Genomic DNA, 18,002 nt, shown 5'->3' with positions numbered 1-18,002 from the left:
AAGGACACAGGATAATTCTCCATAGGATATATGCAAAGAAACCCCCAAAACAACAATTTAAAAAAGACAACAAAGAATTTGAAGTTCAAAAGATTTAAGTCTGTCCTAAAAATAAGCCACCATAAAAACACAATTCTCTGTAAAACCTATGTAGAGTATTGGCAGCTTAAGAAGAATTTCCTACAAATGACATTATTGAAAGTCACAAAAATCATGTGAACAAGGAGATGTCTTATAACCTCCACTTTTTTAGAAAAATTTAAATTAGAATAATTTTTTTTTAAAAAATGTATAACTCCTGGGCAAAACAAAAAACAAAAAAACCTGAGACCCAGAAAATTAAGCACCTTAGCCAAAGTCATACAGCTAGCTCACACTGACATATGAGACCAGAGTGACAAATCATGGGACCGCAGTGGAACAAATTTACACAATTGAGTGTCTGTCAAGATGAGAAATGAAAATTACTCTGATGCTTTTAGAAGCCAGAATAAAAATCTTAAAGGGGGAGGAGCAAGATTCCCATGCCAGGTGTTTGAGGGACCCACAGCAGATCCTCTCCATTGTTTCTTAGATTTGCAGCTTTGAAACCAAGTCACCCTGGGCAGTGGTGCTATAAGCCACCCAATGACCACTTGTCAGTGGTCAGGGACACCTGGACAAGGCAGGGTGTCAGTGCCCTTCAGTGGGTGTCTCTGATGCATCTAGATATTTCTCCAAGAAGACTGGGAACTCTCCTTCTTTCTATATTTATACATTTGCAGGAATGAGAGGTAGTGGTCCTGAGGGACTCTATGGAGTCCTGGACTCAAGTCCCTGGAGTTAGTTGGGTGGCCACAGGTACATGCAACCCTTCCCTTACCCTTCAGTTTTCACGACCTAAAAAGTGATCCTAATTATCCCCGCCTGTTGACTGGCTGTAAGGTTCCAACATGCATGTGAAATACCTGTCCTAGGGGCACAGAGTCACCACCAGCACTGCCACAGCAACAGTGGGGTACATTCAGCTGATCCTCAAAGAAAGACAGCTCTGGGGTTGCTTGGGTTCCTCCTCTGATTCTATTCACCTTGTGACCCTAGGTAAGCCACATAAGCCCTCTGGGCTTTAGTTTTCTCCCCCTGTTTGATGGAAATAATAAGTTCTGGCTATCTGTCTAGTGGGGCTCCTGGGAGGATCCTGTAAGAGAAGAGACACGATAGTCCTAAATGATGGAGGTGTTACTGCAGTGGGTAAGGAAGTAATCTGCAGAACCCTTCCGATTCATTTTTATGTCTAACAGAACAATGCCTTTTTATTTATTTTAAAAATTACTTTGGCTTTTCTTTTCATGACCTGGTGCTTGATCTCAGCAATCAATTTCAAACTATATATTCTTAATAAACATTGTAGTATAATGAGAACACTTTCTTTCTTTTGCCTACTGTAATTCTGGAGGGGACACTCCTTTTGTGACACTGGCATGCTGCTGAGGTGAAGGGATAAGGGGTGTTATCCCCATTTTACAGAAATAAAAATCTGTCCCAGGTGCCAAGAAGAGGGCTTCCTCACTTCCATCTCCTCTGTCAAGCACCTCAACAAACCAGGAGACAGGAGACAGAATCGATGAGGTGCCACTTCCATATTCCACAGAGCGGGAGGCAGCAACTGCAGGCAGCCCCCAGAAAACATCCACCCAGTGAGGCAGAAATGAACATGTGCCTTGACCAAGGAATGGAACTTCATACCTACAAATTTTAAAGCAGTGATATGTTTTCAAATGCTACAGATTTTTAGGCGTCTGCAAATATACTCACGCTGTAGATTCAGGATACTACTATTCTGAGGCCACTTTCATAGCCAGTTATGACATTAGCCTGACTTCAGAGATATTCACAAGACACACAAGTGTGGAGAGACCCTATCCAGGACTCAGGAATAGTTCAAAGCCATTCTAAATCTCCTGGGTACATCTCCTTAAGAGAATTATAAAGATCCAGTGTTGTGCAAATACTTTTTTTTAATCAAAATTCTTGCTCTTGAACATGATAGCTACCCCATCCTGACCATTGCCTATTGACTTAACAGTTCATCAAGCATGCTTAAGAGGAAAATTTTAAATAAGCCACTATTGGGAAAACACAATATATAGAAGGTACTAAATAATTTTTTTAAAAAAACAATCACCTTGCACCAACATCTTGCAACCCTTTAAAATAAGAGGAAAGGAAGTGTATCTGGTGGCGGTTTTTCTTTTTTTGGTTAAATTTATGCCTTAGGTTTAAAATCTCTATATTATCTTGCTCATTTCTACCAATAGCTGCAGAGTTATGTTTCCAAGTGTGGGATGTGCTTATAGGTAAATAAGCTCTGTAAGACATACCATAAGAACACTTAATTCCTGGAATCTCAAAATAGTTCGAGTGTATCACTATGCCTTAGGTTAACCGAGAGATGGGAACAGACTAAATGGAATGGAAATGTTTCCACTCCGAAATGTTAACACAGTGATTACCATGCTCAGAGTTTTATTTATCACAATCTGAGATACCCTAGAAATATCACTCCTTTCCAGCACTCCCCTTCTAACACTTCTGGGCTCTGCTAATATCAGGGCTATAATCATAGCACTCCTGCCAGATGAAGAATCTCCCCAAATGCCTTAGAATTATTAGCTCTTCATCTACTTTGCAAACTGCCCCCCCCACATGGGGTGAACAATTTCAGGAAATTAAATGATAAATATTTTAAAAATGACCTTTAGCACAGTGCCAGCTGAGTAAATGCCAGCATTACATGGTGTTGCTCTGAGGCCTGGAAACCTTGATTATCCTGCAGCCTGTGAGGTGAAGGTCTCCCTCTCCACCTCCCCGGGAGCTCTGAGCCGAACTGGGGAGAGGCTGTGGCCAGGGCGAGGGATGCGAGGGACCCAGTAGAGGCAGGAAGCTCTGTCAACCACCCCAGGGACTGATGAAAAACACTTAAACTACCATGTGGGGAAAGCAGGACAGGACAGGAGGTGTACACACAGTGTCACCACAGGGGAATCAAATTATGCTTTCATAAAAAGGTCCATTCAAAAAATTGAAGCAGGAAGTGAGGCTAGGGATTCAGGCCTCTCTCCTTCTGTTCCTTCCCTCCTTCTGAACATCCTAACTTCCTCCCTTCATTCAATCAATATTATTTGAAGGAACCTCCAGGCACTGTGCTGGATCCTGGAGATAATACAGTAAAAACAAAAACACCTTAATCTTTCATTTTCCTTCTATGTATTTTTGTAAGTCTTTTTTTTTTTTTTAAATAAAAAGGCATATGAACTTTTGTGGCACAAAAATAAACATTATTTATCATAATGTGTTGCAGAACTCTATAATATAATCAGGGATAATCAGGGGACTATGAATAGTGACTGGATAGCTGATGCTATTAAGTACTTAGTGCTAATTAGTCGCATATTTTTTTCCAAGGTGAGGAAATCTTACTTTTTAGAGATACTCACTAAAGTATTTACAGATAAAATAATATGATGTCTGGAATTTGGACTCCAAGACTAGATATTGATAATTATTGAAGCCAGATAGTGAGTATGGGGTTAGGGGTATGTAATAACAGTTTCTGTTTTTGCTGGTTTGAAATTTTTTTATAATAAAAGCTAAACTAAAACAAAAAAGCATATAAAAATAAATGGGACAAGTCTACTGGGAAGTGCTGAGGTGTTGGGACAGAGGTGGGAGGGGGCTATGGATGGAAAAAAAACATGCCAGGTAGCTGGACAAAAAGAAGATGGCTAATCACAGTTTAAAAAAAAAAAAAAAAAAAAAAAATATATATATATATATATATATATATATATATATATATATATATATATATATATATATATAATTTCCTCACTTAGAAAACAAAATCATCATCATCAAATTCTCTTCAAACATAAAGAACACCCCTCCTCTATTCAAGTTCTTCATTGCATAGCTGCTTCCTTGGTGGGGTCCCCAGATCTGTGTGTAGTTGGATGATTCTATGTCTTCCACCATATAATAGTTCATTTATCCATCTGACTTTTTTGGGAGGGCAGAATTCCATTTCTAAATCCCAGTGCCTCATGCTGGGCTATGTGTACCATGAATGCCTATTCAGCTGATTGCAAAAAAATCTCATGCAATTCATAAGTTCTAAAATGTTTTTCCTAAAATCCTAATAACTCGTGATAGGGCAGAAAGAAAAAAAATGTGAATGAAATGTTAGAGGTGCGTTGGCTTTGCTTCCCGTTTGGGATCAGCATGTTGATTCTGCATACAAGAGAGTCTCTTCCTCCTCTGTTAGAGTAGGAGTTTGTCTTTGGCTAAGTCTGGAGTCAGTGGAATCACCCAGGAGTATGTGCGTCTGTGTCACACCAACCATACACGTTCCCTCAAAATCAAGGAAATAAAATAAGTTTGGCAAGGTGGCACTGATGCCAGGAGAAACCACTTCAACCATAGAAGTAAACCCTAATTATAAGCATCTAATTGAATGCTTCTGCTTGGCATATGAAAGGCCAGATGGACTGTAAGACTTTTAGATATGCAAAGACCCAGTCCTTCTGAGGCTTTATTTAAGGGTAGCTTCTATGAATGAACAGGCTATACGGAGACCTTCTCATAATCTACTGAGATACCATCAAAAAGTGAGATTTTTTTTTTTTTTTTTTTTTGGTACCAGGGGTTGAATTCAGGGTTGCTTGACCAATGAGCACCCCCCGCCCAACCCCGGCCTTTTGAGACGTGTCTCTCTAAGTTGCTGAGGCTGGCTTTGAACGTGCAATCCTCCTGCTTCAGCCTCCTGAGCCAATGGGATTATAGGCCTGCACCACGGTGCCCAGAAAGAAAAATTTTTAAGTTAAGCCTTCACACCTATAATGCAAAATATGTTATAGGAATCTCAGACCTATCATGTCCCAAAAAGCACTGAAAAGTATCTCTGAATTATTTCTTCCTGCCCTTTCTACCCTGCCTAGTAGCCTGAAGGCCTTGGATACTGCAGACCAAACTTCTGTGTGTATCACAGTCAGGTCACATTTTAGAGCTGCAAGTGATCATGTATGTTTGATGCCTGGCCATGATCAGGTACCTGTGACAATTTATCAAGATAGTGGCCTGATCCCAGAACCCATATGCCAGATGCAGATGATGCCGGACGTCTGGAGTGGCATGGATCAAGTTGTAAAATCCCACGGGCGTAATACTAGGGCCACCCCTGTAAAGAAACTGGGGAGGCTTGACCTCAGTGATCACCCCCTGGCTTAGGTGTCTTTAGTTTGGAAAGGGACATTTTGTGTTCATTGCAGTAGATATTACTTACCTGTATCAGATTTATGAGTTTATGTGCTCATTTTCACCAAGCCTCAAATGCAGTCCTCTACTGGTCTCAGTTCACACCTCCACCATAATGTCAGGGCAATATTTTTAGGCATCACTCTAACTCTGCCATCCTCAGCTTCAAACCCTTCAACAGACACCTCTCCATAGAGCATCTCTCTGGGTTCCCATACTTGCATCTCTCTAAGCCCTTATGTGGTAAATCCCCATGTTTGCTAGTCTCTGGATACTTCCCTACCACTAATCATGTCCCTGTCCTTGCCTGCACTTCTATCAACAATCCATTCATGAAACTCTCCAGTCACCCCCTTTTGATTGTCCTGTTTCGTGTTGTGACCCTGATGAGCACAAATGGACTACTTTGAAAGAATAAAGTAGGGATGGTTGCTCCTCTAGATACCAAGCTATATTATTAACATGTGGGATAAATAGGGGTATAAACACATCAACAGATGAGCATATGGGGACCTTGGGATTTGATATATGATAAAAGTGGCAGTTCAAACCAATGGGTGGGAAAAATAGGCTATGCAATAAGCAGTCTCAGGACAACTGGCTAGCCATGTAGAAAATAATCATAGACAATTATCAAGAATACAAGTGACAATAAATCTTGGTGAGGATGTGGGGGGAAATGTACACTCATACATTGCTGATGGGACTGAAAATTGGTGCAACCACTCTGGAAAGCAGTATGGAGATTCCTGAGAAAACTTGGAATGGAATCACCATTTGACCCAGCTATCCCACTCCTCAGTATATACCCAAAGGAATTAAAATAACACACTACAGTGATGCAGCCACATAACTGTTTATAGCAGCTCAATTCATAATTGCTATGCTATAGAATCATCAATCACCTATGCTATAGGTGCCCTTCAACAGATGAATAGATAAAGAAAATGTGGTATATATGCACAATGGAATATTCCTCAGCCATAAAGAAGAATAAAATTATGGCATTTTCCCATAAATAGATGGAACTAAAGACTATCATGCTAAGGGAAATAAGCCAATACTGTTTAAAGGCTAAATGTTCTCTCTGATATGCAGATGCTAACATACAATAAGGGGAGATGAGGGAAGAATAGAAGTTCATTGGATTAGACAAAGGAAAATGAAGATAAGGGAGAGGAGATGAAAGTAGAAAAGACAGTAGAATGAATCAGACATAATTCTTTAAGTTTATATATGAATACACCACCAGTGAAACTCCATATCACGTTCAACCACAAGATGGGATGCTATTTGGAGTAAGTTATAATGTATATGTGTAAAATATGTCAAAATACATTCTAATGTCATGTATAGCTAAAAGAAAATAATGATAGACACTGGACAAATGCTTATGTATAAGTGCAGTTGAAACACTAAGCCCAGACATCCTCAACACTTAAGCACAAATTCCGACTTAAGGAGTCACAGAAGTTGGAGCAAAACCATATTTATCTCAATAGTTCTTCTGGACCAGATCCTGCATTCTACTAAAAAAAAAAAAAAAAAAAAGGATCATTCTCATCTAACAGATGAAGTAATGAGGCCAAGGCTGATCAAATGGCTTGTGCACTTTTACCCAGTAAATCCAATCAGTAGGACATGTTTTCACCCTTCTGTGAGGGTGAAGGCAGGACCTGTGACTGCTGAGTTTTGCACCATTTCCCCTGGCATCCCCTCTTCATGTGCAGAAGCTTGAACACAATGAGTGCAGACAGCTGCTGCATGTCAGCAGAGGGGGAAATAATACCCGTTCATCAGGGAGCTAATTCTGCAAGGCGCGCCATCTAATAGGTACCGTATACACGTAAATAGGATGCTCTAATCAGTGGGAAGGCAGGAGCTGCAATCTATCCCTCATGGACCTAAAATATAATGGAGCTAAATTGAAGGTTTTACGATACACAAAGCACTTTACTTAGAAGACAGATGCTTTTCCAGGCAAGGTGTTCATTTCCAGAACTAGTTCCCATACTCCCTGACATCCAGTCCTGACAAACACTGGGCACCCAATAAAGCAAAGCCCAGGACAACTCTTGAATATTTATAGATCCTGAGGGAGATAGCACAGTGCAGAGGTTAAGAGCACACACTTAGAAGCCAGGAAGACCTGGGTTCCAGTCCTGCTCTGCTATTTCATGATTCTGTGACCCTGGATAAGACTCTCAACCTCTCTGAACCGATTTTCTTACCAATAAGAGAAGAATGATAAGGCCCTATGGAAGCATTGGAGGAATAAATAAAATGGTATAGGTAGATGCCTGCACAGAGTTAGAAGTGGATGGGCTTTAACTGTGATGAGACTGACTTCCTGGTGTAGCCCATCTTCTTGTTCCAAAGGACATTTCCAGGGAATAGCTCTAAAATATGGGCAACAGCAGTACTGTTGGAGCAGGCATGTTACTTCACTGGTGATTACTTTGATGAACAAATCAAGGGATGTTGAACACCTGTCTCTGCGTATTCTGTTGGCTTATACAGTTTTTTGTCTTCTGATATTAAAAAAATTATTACTGTTTTTATTTGACCAATAATTGTACACATTTATGTACACACACGTATACATTGTTTAATAAATAAGAGTATTCAGCATATCCATTACCTTGTATATTTATGTTTTTATGGTAAGAATATCAAAAATATCTCTTTTAGCTGTTTTGAAATAGTCAGTAAAATATCATTAATCACAGTCACCCTACTGTGCAACAGAACACCAGAACTTATTCCTCCTCTACAATTGTAACCAGTTTTTCTTTTTAATAAATTAAATGAAAATATGTGAAAGTCACAATATTTTAAAGAAAAATCTGGATTTCCAATTTCTTTTGGAACAATAAAAAGTTTAGTGACAAAACTAAACTATTTCTTTCTGACCACAATGAACTAGAGATAACAGCTGCCCCCAGAGAGAGACCACTGTGGGTTCACTGCCACACTCCCCACCTGCCTCTTGCTCTACTTGGCAGTTTCCTGTGGACATTTGAGTTTAAGACTCCTCCTAAGGCAAGCTTTATTTCCCCAACCTGACAGTAGAAAAATACAAATTTTGGAAATACAATACTTTATCAGAAAATAACTTGTGATAAAGTGTATGGATTAGGGAACTTGACCAACCTGACTTTGACTCAAGGCTCTGTCAGTTAAAGTTGTGTGGTCTTGGTGTAGTTGCTCTCGGAGACTCAGCTGCCTCTGAAACTGTCTCTAAAACTTATGCTCACGATTCCTTTTCTGAAACATGAGCTAAAACAGGTCTTTCCCACAAGTGATATCAGCATTAAATTAGAGAGTGGATATAAAGTTCAGCACAGTGTCTCGCTATAGCAGTCTTTCAAAAGTTCTAATTATCAAATTATTTTTGGAAAAACAAGCTGGGGGCACTTAGGTTATAAATAAATCTCCAAAACCTCTTCATTGTTGTTTTACTCAAAGAAATGGTAAATTATACATACTTCTTTAAAAGAGCTATTTTATCCATCTTATTTATTTATTTACTATTATTATTATTGACTACTAGGTATTGAACCCAGGTATGCTTAATCACTGAGCCACATCCCCAGCCCTTAATATGTTTTATTTAGAGACAGGTTCTTGCTAAATTGCTTAGGGCCTCTCTAAGTTGCTGATGCTGGCTTTGAACTTGCAATCCTCCTTTGATGCTTTAACAGCGTCTCCTTCAGAGATGTTGGGAGTATAGGCATACCCCACCAGCGTTGTCCATTTTTTTTTTTAATGGAACATGTCCTATGCATTTCATTTTCCTATGCTAATCTGTGCTAGCTGGATACATTTCAGGACTTCCTACCTTCGTTGTTGCAAGGAGATGCTTGTGACTTTGCTTCATTGCAAGGAATACAGAAGTCAAAGTGATTTTTTTCTGGTTCTGGTCATTCATCTTAAAGTTCAGTGACTTTGATGTTTTCACCTGGAGCTGCTGGCTCCCACCTTCTCAGTTCCATTGTGTTCCCAGAGATGAAAAGTTACTTTGCTGATTGAGATGGAAAATTCTTAGAGTGACCCTTACTTTACCTAAGTGACATCACTGAGGAGGTATTTTTCAAGCACCATCCATGAAATAAAAGGATAAGTAATCTTAGCTCTGGCCATGGAAACTCTTACACACACGAAGTTCTATAACTGCAGTTGCTGGAGCCTGCAGTGCTTGGTACAGGGAAAAAGCAGTGAGTGGCGCAGAACCCCCCTTCGGCCATGATCTACATGTGCTTTCCCAAGGTCATCAGTACCTTTCACCTCCCTTAATTCTTAGCACACCCCACCTGCCTCACAGTCCTGTGGCCTGAACAAAGGGGATTTCCTTTTCCACCTCTCTCTCACTTCCCCAAAATCTCATCACATTTTCCCTGCCCAAGTCTGATTCTGTTTATTTTTTTTCTTTTAAAATGATTTCTTTGCAATAGCTGTGCATTTTTTTATTGGTTCTTTTTAGTTACACTTGACAGTAGAGTCCATTTTGATATGATTATACAAGCATGGACTACATCTTATTCCAATTAGATCCCCTGTCTTGTGAATGTACACAATGGTGAGATTTTTCTCTCCCTCTCTCTCTCTCCCCACCCCTCTCTTTCTTACATTATCTCAGAAGTGACTTCAAAATTCATACAGATCTAATTAAAATTCTCACAGTTGTGGAAAAACTATGGTAAAGGTGTCAATGAGGCCAATTTATTGGTGGCCAATTAATTATTATATATTAATATCCATGGCAACAAAAATAACAAGTACTTATTAAACACCTGTTACATGACAGGGAACACACCATCTCATTTAATCCAGCAACAATTCCTGGAGGTATGAGCATTCCAGTGTTATAGGTCAGGAAGCTGGGGCTCCAGAAACACTAAGGCCCCAGCTTACATACCTGGGAATGCCAGAGTGAGGGGCTAACTGCTTCCCAGACTCACTCCTGTGCCAGGGATCCTGCCTGCTCTACTAGTTGTCCTATGTTTGCTTTTAAAATCAGTCTCTGCAATTTATCGCCTTGTAAGTCTCTTTTCTCAAGTGGATTTAACAGAGATACTCAAAATTACTCAGCTAAAAGCATTTACAATAGATACATTGCCTTTCCTTCAAAATTCAGTTGTTTTTGTGAAGAAAACAAAAACCATTGGGAGACACATTTCAAAATCCTCCTAATGAGGTATTTACCTGATAATCCACAATGGCTTTGATTGTGGGATAAATATGGGATTGCCACTGAGGCTTTGGAGAAAATATATGTAATTACAAAGATTTAGCAAAGTAGGAATAACAAATTGTTTTTCAACTTCTGGACATGAAAAGTTGCAGCCCCAAGAGGCTTTGAGCTGGGATGCTAAGCACCAGATCTGCTCAACACTAGGTAAGTACCCTCTGATGTAAGAACTTTCTGTCCCAAGAATTAAGATGAGGTGCTTGAGTGACATCTGATGAAAGAAAAACCAAGCCCATTAGGTTTTCTTCTGAGGCCCATCACAGTCCCTTGGGGGTAAGCCCACCTCAAAGCTCCCAGATGCAACAATATCTTCACTGTTTCTAGTTTCTAAAATCATGAGATTTTTAAAGCAAGCAAGACCCTAGGTATTCAAATACTGCCCAATATGGAAGTGGAATACCTAAGTGGGGGTGACCCCCATAGCCTTCAGAGCAGTCTTCTTCAACTTCCATTTCATTCCAAAAGCATTTTTGTCAAGCTCTATGCCAGGGGCTGAGGATAAGATGATGGACATGATGATTATGGCTACTGCCTTTCAGAACTTACGCAGCAGCAGTGAAAGACAGGCAGTAACAACGAGTTAGGTAGCAGGTTAGTGACAGACCACAACCGTAACCAGGAGAGAGAGAAGTAGGCAGAGTAAAGAGCATATGGAAGAGGAAGTCCCAGCAGATCTCAGATCTCAGGAGGCCCAGGGAAGGTCTGTGAAGGAAGAGGTGGTGGAGAAGCAGGATGTGTTTGAGGAGAATAAGATGCTCAGTGTGGGTGGAGGAAAGCCCCTGGTGGGATAAAGCCCACAGGCAGCAGGACTGGGTCCGATAAGGTTTTTAAATATGTTTAAGAAATTGAAATTTGATCCTGAGGTCAACAGGAAGCCACCAATGGGCTCTAACTAGCATAGTCCATTGTGAAAGGTCACCATGCAGTGGAGTGGACAGTGAGTCGAGGGCAGAGGCATGCTGAAGTTGGTTTTCATGGCTTGAGGGACCAATTTGCGGCCTCTCTTCCCAACACCCAACTTCAGGGACGCCATGTTGGCAGCCTGAAATCAGCCATGATGAGAACATTTACACCACAGAAATTGGCAACCCTGCAAAACAGGGAGCACTTTTTTCCTCTCAGAGAACAAGTCGTTAACCTTTTGTCAGTATGTCACCCATTGGCAATGGACAGAGTAGAGAACACTAATCCAGGCAGGAGAGGATGGTGGCCAAAACGGCAGACAAAAGGAGGTAAGTGTGTATTTGTATATCATTTGTGAATTATGAAAGAGAGATCTTGACCCTGAGGTGTTACAAATATTTCCTAAGCCCCTCCCATGTGCAGACTGAGGATCTAGAGGGAGAGAATGGTCTGCATATCCTCAAGGAGGAAAAAAAGCCATGGTAAACCTATTCTCATTCATGGTAGCATTGCATTTAGCAATAACAGTGGCAGCTGTGACAATACTGAGTGCTACTATGTGATAGTCGCCATGCATTATTTAATCCCTCTTGCAGGGATTCAATGCCTACAGCATAAGTTGTTATTATTCCTCATTTACAGAGAAAGGTGAGGTTTAGAAGGTTGAGTAACTTGTCCCAAGCATCTGCTGGTATTCAGAATTCAGTGAGGAAGTTTCCATTTCCTAAGGAAAGTGGCATTGAGCTCAGCCTTAAAGGATCTGGAGAGCCAGCACAGGGAGCTAGGAGGGGAGGCACGCAGGTGGAGGAACCAGTGTGAGCACACACGAGGGATAAAAGGCTCCCAGGGCAGAGGAACGAGTTCTCTGTAGCAGCAGCATACAGTCACTGTCATAACTTCTCAACTCCACCACTGAAGTACAAATATAGCCATAGACAATATATAAACAAACGAGCATGGCTGTCTTCCAACAGAAATTTATTTAGACCACTAAAATTTGAATTTCAAACAAATTCTCACATGTCACAAAATATTATTCTGTTTTTGATTTTTTTTCCTCACCATTTAAAATCTAAGAACTTTCCTTGGCATATGGACCATACAAAAATGGGGGTGGGCTAAATGTGACCCCTGGGCTACAGTTTGCCGACCTGGGTTAGATCAATGCTATCTAAGAGAAATTTAATACAAGCCATGTCAGTGATTTAAAATGATCTAGTAACCACATTTGCAAACTAAAATTAAGGGCTGAGAATATAGCTCAATGGTAGTGTTCTTGCCTAGCATGTGGGAGACCTTGGGCTCAATCCCTATAACCATATAAGTAAAGTTAATTTTAATGAGATTTTAGTTAACCCAGAATATTCAAAATATTATTATTTTAACATGTGATCAAAATTAAAAATTATATTTTGCATATAAAAATCACACATTTTATATATAAAACAAAGAGAAATATTTCACCTTTTTTTTTTTTTTTTTTTTGGTGAGGGGACTAGTCTTCAAAATCTGGTGTGTTTATTATACTTATAAAACTCCTCAGTTTGGGCTGGCCACACTTGAAGGGATTAAGAGCCACAGGAAACCAGTGGCTATGGTATGACTCTAGCTTGCTAACTTGCCTAATCCTTAAACACAACGAACCCTTTCTTGTGCCCATTTTATAGCTGTGGTCTTTCCACTGGAGCTCGCATAACTGCTACACCCTCAGCTCTGACACTGGAAGGGTCATCACTGAGGATTCAGGGCAGCATTAGTCCTGGTACAGACTTTCCAGTCATTCTCCAAGGGCTTTCTCAGGAGCTCCTACAGTGCTTTGGAGTAATTCTATATGGCATTCACCACACCCCCATGGGAACATGCACAGCCAGTGGGCCGCGTTCCTTGTGCAACTTCCACCATGCAGTTTGTAGGGGCTCTCAGAGACAGACACATGACAGTGTGAGGAACCACTGGCCCCTGTGGCCAATGCACGTGCCCTGCAATAAAAGGGATGCCTGCAGTGAGTAGGAGGGAAATGAAGTGCACTGTTCCCTTGCGCCTCTCATGGTGCAATCATTTTTTCTACTTCAAGGGTGCCTCTTGGACCTTTTGAGGTTAATTAACCTATAGGCAATTTTCACCTTGTCCCTGATACTAGACAGTAATCCCACCACCCTATGCTCCCCCACTGTATTATGTCTGGCAGTTGACATTCCTATGTCCTCCCTTCTCAAAGGGCTCATGGGAGATGAATTCTGCATAGAACTCATCCTCTATTCCTAGACCTGGGTAGAGTACTCAATAGCTGAAACGGATCCAAACAAGGGACAAATCACATCACTGCAAATGATGACGAATGAATGAATGATGCAAGTTACCACTGAAAAGCCCCTGTTGTTCATTCCACAGCTTTTCTAGAGGCACGGGGCTATATATCAGTCAATGATTACTCTCCCATGAATAGGTGTCATTTACTTGGCTCAGGCAATTAAAAAAAAAAAAGTACAGCAAATGGTAGAAAATAAATTTTGGAATTATTCAAACCTGTATTCACATCCTGATTTTGATGCGAATTATCTGAATCACCTTGGGCAAGCCTTTCCTTGAGCCCTGGGTCTCCATATCCATCAAAACAGGAAAATTAAGGTCTAACTCACATGGCAACATTGAGAAGACTAGGCAAAACTACCTGTGAATTCCTGCTCAGAAAATGCTGTTTACTCTTTCTTTCCTTCTGACCTCAACATAACACGCCTGCTAGAGGCCCTCATGGAGGGCTGACAGAAGCCACTTCCTATGAGTCAGCCGGAAAGAGGATATTTGCACAGCATGGTACGTGCTTGTTTTCATTCCTCTCCCTACATAGGAGAGTCCAAGAAAGTGGTTCCTTAAAACTTCTCTTCCTATTCGGGAGTTAACACATATCACGCCTTCCCTGGCGCACATCTGTTATTGATTGGATACAGTGGAAGAACTGCCATCATTTTCATCATCATCACAATAGCTACTTGTGAATATGAAAAAAAAAACATATATATATATACACATATATATGTGTATATACATACACACACACACACACACGTGTGTGTATATATATGAATTGGGGCTTTGGAAATAACTCACTAATACCAAACCAATGTGTCAATGACCTGCTGAAGCCATGTAAAAATAAAGCAATTTTATCATCATTTTAATATCCAGATTATTTAAAGAAAAGAAAAAAGAGAGAAACAGAACAAATGTGACCCTTAAATGGCCTGCTCTGACGAAAAACAAACAAACAAACAAAACCCCGACCAACTGCTTCCTCACAGTTTTCAAAAAGTGTGACAATTTGGATGGTTATTGACATTTCTTTTTCTTCTAAGGGGGCTTTTTATTTCTCAGGATCAAGAATCTCAGACCTCCTTTGTGTCAGATTAACAGCAATAATAATAAAGATAGTCTCTGGCTGTAACTAGATCCATCTAAAGGAAGCAGAGGCTGCTGTGTCTTTAATCAAAATGGAACTGCATGGTCTTGAGAGTCGCCAAATCCTGTCATTTCCAGCTTGCTTTGGCCCTGAGGGGAGAGGCAGGAGGCATCAAGGTAGAGCCCACTCCAAGACTAGGGGCTGCTTCAGGGCAGCATGGGTTGATTTCATCTCGGATCTGCCAGCGCAGAATGGCCAAGAGTTTGCTGAACCACTGTTTGTACAACAGATGAACCCTCCAGGAATGATTTTATAAATTTAATGAGATGAGCTGGCAAGAGAAACCATTTGGCTTAAAAGTGGCCTAGAGCCTCAATTAGCAGTGTGAACTTGAGTAAATCCCTTGACTGCTCTGGGCTTCATTTTCTGCCTACCTTGATAGGAGAGAGTGAGAGTCAAATATACAACAAGACAAAGCAACAAGTATGCTACCCTTCTTGGCCAGCACTCAATAAATGGTCACCTGCAGGACTGTACTTAGCAGCACTATCCTTTTTGGGGAGCAAGGCAGCATGCTCAGAGTACATCACACCCACTTCCAAATGACCACCATAGTATTGGAAAGCACAGGATTTTGAGCCAGTTTGCTTGCCTTTGCACCCTAGCTCTGCCATTTACTAGCTAAGGGCAAGTTACTGGACATTTTCATGCCTGATTTTTCTCATCTATAACATGTAGATCACAACAGCATCCATCCTATATGACTATTGTGAGGACTAGACAAAATAATATACATGCAAAGAGTTTAGGACAGCGCCGGTCATTAATATTAGCTTTTATCACCACATTGTTGTCAACATCAGCAATGTCATCATCACTGTTGTCATGGTGTTGGGAAAGTTAATTAGCCTAAATGCCCTACCTGCAAAATGGGGATGATCACATGTGTCTTACATGGAAGTGTGTATCAGTAAATTCAGAAAAGACAGGTACTGAGTTCCCACTAAATGGCCAATAAATGTTAGTTTTCTCCATCCTTTCTTTTCTAATTCTGGCAAAAAAAAAAAAGAAGAAGAAGAAGCTTTATCCAGGGGGCTGTGGCATTTGTAAGCACACAAGTCCATTCTCGCCTGCTTTTCTTTCTTTACAGAATCTCTTCCCCACCCTTTTTTTCTCTTAACAGTCTCAGGTCCCCAGACAACAAAAGAACAGGCCACATCCTGGCTGGGAATAAAATCTTTTTTAAACTGGGAACTACTCCTGCCAGGCAGGGCCAGGAATCACTTGAAAGGACACCACCAAATTACCAACCAGTCTCAGAGGTTTCCGAGAGAGGCTTAAGAACCTGGGCGAGGGTTTGGAGCACTTAACCCGCTGAAGCCTCTTCAATTGCAGCCTGTCACCCCCTGAGTTAAGTAGTGGATGAAATCAGCATGTATAATTCGCATCTACTAAGGTTCAGAGAGGCGCATTACATTTCAGCATGATTAACACTGCTTTCGCTCTTTTTTTTCTTGTGCATTTTCCCTTCCCAAGGACCAGTGATAGGGTTCAAAGAAGTGGAGAGGGACAGAGGTGAGCACTTCAATAGAACAGGTGCTCAGCTTTAAGTGAAACTCTCAAAAAATTGATAGTCAGGGAAGAGATCTTTTTTTTTTCGCTCTGCCAGATTTAACAATTTACCAGAAGGCCTCCCTAGGCCGGAAGACAGAGCAAACAAGGTGGGAAAATATTCAGCCTTGGAAACTTCAGCTCAGTCATCCATCCACCCAATCACCCATCCATCTGTCCATCCGTCCATCTATCCATCCATCCATCCATCCGTCCATCCAACAAGCTCTCCCCTCTATACCAAGTTAACTTGAATTCACCTATAGATCTCTTCTCATTTACTTCCAGAAACTTCTCTGACCCAAGATGGGGTGGAATCCTCCAACATCTCATATTTCTGAGTAGCTTTCCTTTAAAGCACCAACCACAATGGCAAATACTTACATTAATTTGTATAATTCTTAATTAATGTCCATTAGAGATTGGTTAAAACCCAGTACTGTCTCCAAAGCCCAGGGTCTTTCCAGGTGAAGCTTTCCAGGTGAGGCCTTGGGTCTCAAAAGTATAAGTGTGCCATGTTCCATCAACAATGTCCTCATTCTGGAAGCCAGAGAGTACAACTGACATACACAAGAAATGGACCCTAGAAGCAAAGCCCAGCAAAGGGCTGAGGGCCTTGTGTCCTCTGAGGTGGGCTCTTGCTCACACTCACTGTGGCCCTCCTTACATGAAGATGGACCTACTAAGATGGAGGCCTGGGCTGACCACTCTGTTCTTAGTTATAACTGCACAGGTATCTCTTCTTCCTTCTTCTTACTGACTTTGAACTTCACAAATGCCTCTGTACCTGACACCAGGCTTTATCAGACTAGAGTGTCGAAGGGGGGGCAAAGGCCTTCATGTATCAAGCTGTCGCAGCAGCAAAGCTCCTGTGGGACACCTACACTCATTAACTATTGCATCCATGATGTGAGGTATGAGCACCCCTGAAGTTCAGAAAAATTAAAAAATGGAAAATTTAATTAAAGCCCTCTCTACCTAATTGCTTTCCTGTTGGCTCATGGGGTTCTTTGAAGGAAAGAATACAAAATTCTTTATCCTCCAGGTCAGCCTGGGATTCATAAAGCTTGGGTTGAAGGAATACAGCCTAATGCTCCCTCTGCCTCCAGGAGATATTAGAAGAAAACATGGAAAAATATCTCTGTGATCTGGTGATGAGGAAAGACTTCTTAAGACCCCAAGAGGCATAAATCCTAAGGTGAAAAAGTGATGAATGTGATAATCCCAGAATTAAAGATTTTGCTTAACAAAATTAATGGATGTATAGTTTTAGGAGAAGATACTTGTCTAACAGAGACAAGAGATTAATATTCAAAATGCATTTGTAACGCCTTCCAATAGACAAGAAAATAAATGTCAGAAACCTTCAGTGACAAATGGGCAAAGGATATGAAGAAGTAATTCAATGGGAAAAAAATAATAACAAAAACAAAAGACCAACCTGTTTGTGTAGATACTCCAACTTATAGTCAAAGAGATAATAAGAACAACAAACCAATAAGCTATGCCTGCATCTAGCAGTTAGGCAAAAAATAGAAAGCTCTGCCC

The 18,002-nt window shown here is 40.8% G+C and overlaps 1 protein-coding gene across 7 annotated transcripts in view; it reads right to left on the bottom strand.

The window, feature by feature from the left end:
* Tenm4 (teneurin transmembrane protein 4) overlaps positions 1-18,002 on the bottom strand; it is a 768,485-nt gene that overhangs the window by 636,515 nt on the left and 113,968 nt on the right. The window lies entirely within an intron of this gene.

The sequence above is a fragment of the Callospermophilus lateralis genome, chromosome 2 (genome assembly GCF_048772815.1).
Source record: "Callospermophilus lateralis isolate mCalLat2 chromosome 2, mCalLat2.hap1, whole genome shotgun sequence".
Classification (NCBI taxonomy): Eukaryota; Metazoa; Chordata; class Mammalia; order Rodentia; family Sciuridae; genus Callospermophilus; species Callospermophilus lateralis.
The sequence above is the reverse complement of the archived record's forward strand: the minus strand, read 5'-3'. Positions and strand labels throughout refer to the sequence as shown.